This window comes from Pteropus vampyrus, unplaced genomic scaffold, assembly GCF_000151845.1.
Source record: "Pteropus vampyrus isolate Shadow unplaced genomic scaffold, Pvam_2.0 Scaffold25, whole genome shotgun sequence".
NCBI lineage: Eukaryota > Metazoa > Chordata > Mammalia > Chiroptera > Pteropodidae > Pteropus > Pteropus vampyrus.
The window spans coordinates 3,306,314-3,309,226 of record NW_011888806.1 but is presented as its reverse complement, the minus strand read 5'-3'; the positions used below and the strand labels follow the sequence as shown (position 1 = coordinate 3,309,226).

The 2,913-nt window shown below is 34.3% G+C and overlaps 1 protein-coding gene across 5 annotated transcripts in view; it reads left to right on the top strand.

Annotated features, from left to right (window-relative positions):
* Nucleotides 1-2,913, top strand: part of BMPR1B (bone morphogenetic protein receptor type 1B) — a 356,154-nt gene that overhangs the window by 108,265 nt on the left and 244,976 nt on the right. Inside the window, exon 1 of one of the 5 annotated variants that reach the window (XM_011356263.2) lies at nt 194-210. The exons of the other annotated variants lie outside the window; for them this stretch is intronic. The gene's annotated coding sequence lies outside the window, so the exon portion shown is untranslated. Of the gene's footprint in view, nt 1-193; nt 211-2,913 lie in introns of those variants that run through there. 5 annotated transcript variants of the gene reach the window in all.

The following is a 2,913-nucleotide window of genomic DNA, read 5'->3' as shown; positions in this document are numbered from 1 at the left end:
TGGTTCTCATTCAAGAGCTGGCAGAATTTCAAGTACTTTCTAAATCAGTGTTGTCTCTATAAATTCAAGGCAGAACCGCTAATTTGCCCTCAATACAAGGAATTAAAAAGATATTTTCATCAGCTTTTAAAGATAAAAAACATCTTTCTTTTTCTTTCAAAGGCTTGTGGGTGATAAAGATGTAACACAAGAACTTGGCAGTGAAAGGAGGTAGGTGCAAATTTTAGGTTTAGGCAAATGTTTTCACCTCTCTAGGCCTTCTTTTCTTCAATGGTAAAATAAAGTCATTGATTTCACCTCAGCAGAGGGTTATGATGCCTTCAAGATCTAAAAATAATCTTTGTAAAATAGGCTTAGATATACTGGAGTAGTATTTATAGTGAAATGAAAGACTCTTAAGTGTAAGACAGCGTCCCAACCCCAGCTGTGCGCCTGGCCAAATTTGTGAGGCTTTGAAATATGCTTATTCTCTTCTCTAAAAGATTGTGATTCCACATTCTGGCTTCCAGACTCAGGACTTTAGTTTTTAAAAACTGTCTTGGGAACCTAATTATAGCAAAGTTTGGAATTACTGGTATGAAAAAGGCTCATATATTGCTATCTCTTACTATTTCTCCTTCGAAGGACTGGGGAGGAGGATATCATTCTGCAGATTGTTTAATTTTTTTATTTCTGTCTTCCTTTTCAGAGGATATTTTCTTAATAGCATGCAAAAAGAAGTGTGATAGGCTTTTGTGTCTTTTCTGTTCCAGGAAGCAAGAACGATTCTATCACCAGATAAATGTTTTCATATGGAACACATATAGCTTTGCTGTATCTTGGAAACAAAAATATTCTCCTCATCAGAGTTTAGCTTGAGAGTGGCAAATAGGAGTGGAGATACATAAAGATTTAGCTGGAGATTTGCCATTTGGCCTTTCCCCTTCATTATTGTTGTTTGTTAAAATTGCCTTCTGTTTGTCAGGTACTATGTGCTAAGCCCTCAGTGTACATTATTTCATTTCATCTTGTCAAAGACTTCTTTAAAGGAGAGGGAATATTATAACCTATTCTTTTTACAGATGAAGAAAATCAGAAGTAGAGACTTTATAAAACCTGGATAGAATCAGTAGAGTGAAGATTCGAGTTTAGGTCAGTCTGACTCAGTACTTCTATAAGAGATAGTGTGTGTGGTTTTCAAATAGGATTCTTCAGATCTCCTCAAAGATCATGAGATAGAGGTAAAATAATTTTTTTTTTTTTTTTTTGCAAAGAGCATTTATCAGGTAGCATAATTATAAAAGTAGGAATTAGTAAGTTTAAAAAGTTATCACTGCTCTGATTGGTCGGCAATGCAAATTAAATGGAAAGCTCCTCGCCTTAAATGTAGAATCAGAATTGGCACCAGGAAAAATTATGAGACATGGTGGGCTCTTCTTTTCATTCTCCTCCTTCTCCTTCTCCAAGTTACCTTGGGTTTTTTGACACTACCCAGTTCTTAGTGCAGGTTCTTTCTGCTGATTGCCTTTCCTAGAAGCATCCCATTGAAACATTGAAAACGAGACCTGGAAAAGTAATAGAGGTCTTTTGATAAGAACTTTCTTCCTCCATTGAGAAGGCAACTGTGTTGGCTGGATTCCAGTCCAGAGCTCTTTCTTTTATAAGGTGATTGTGAATCTGAGGTAGCTTTTTGGGACAGAGTGTCTGTTAACTCTGTTACTACATGCCAAATTTGTTCGTATGTACACTTTTTGGTCCATATCTTCATCAGAGTCTCTCAGGAGTCTGTGTTCAAAAAACAAGATAGAACAGAGAGTTTTTGCATTCCATCCTGTTGACATTCTAGATGGCCTTATCTGATACTTTCTATCTCTGCTACTAATCAAATATTACTGTGATAGCTCATTCCCCAAGGCTCTTTTGTTTATTACTAATCCACATTTGTTGTTTACACCTTTCTTCTATTTTCATAAAGTATTTGAGATTGTTCATGTGAAACATCAAATAACTTATTAATAAGTTGATTTTTATCAAAGGGGAATACATTTTATAATGTAATATTGCATATTACACAATATATTCTTTAATACATTTCCTAAGTATTTCATATGATTACTTACTTAAAAGATGGTTTCTAGATGGAGAATTCTTTATTGCTCTTTGGTTGATATATATAAAATATAGAAATTTTAAGGTACAGAATATAGGATGCTTGTTTAGCCTAACTTTTTCTCTTTATGAATCATTTTTGCTTCATTGTCATGATTTTTCCAAATTTTAATTACACTATTTTTTTTATCCAGAGGTCAAAACTTCTATGCCTTGAGGTTGATGGGAGTAGAGTGGATTGGGAACAGAACAGTAGAGTGTAGTAGGAACAATAACAAAATAGAAAATAATTTCATCACTAAAGCATTTACATTCACATTGTAGGAAAAACATTAATAGCTTAACAAACATGGGCAAGAGCAGATGTCTGTGACCCCTGTTTTACTCCTTTTGTGGGACTAAAGATAAGTCAATAAATTGGATATATTTGCAATTAAACTACATAGGATAAAGCAAATGATTTTTCAGTCATACTTTGAGAAGCATCTGATTTTTTGATTCATGTCTCTCTTCTTCATTAAGCCAAAAATTCCAGGAGTATTGGATCCCCAGAATTTACTAGAGTATTTGGGACATAGTAGGTGTGTTGAAAACATTTAGCAGTATAGTCAGTTCTACTCCGTAATTACTCTCCCAAGTCTGCCTAATCTTCTGCATCTCTACTGTCAATACCTTGATCTAGGGTACTGTCTTTTGCCTAAACAACTGCTATAATGTATAACCTACTATAAGATTTTTTTCTGATTCTAACCTGGTCCATGTTGATCAACTTTCCACACTGAAGCTAAAGTAATCCTTTAAGGATTTAAAACTAAGGATATAACT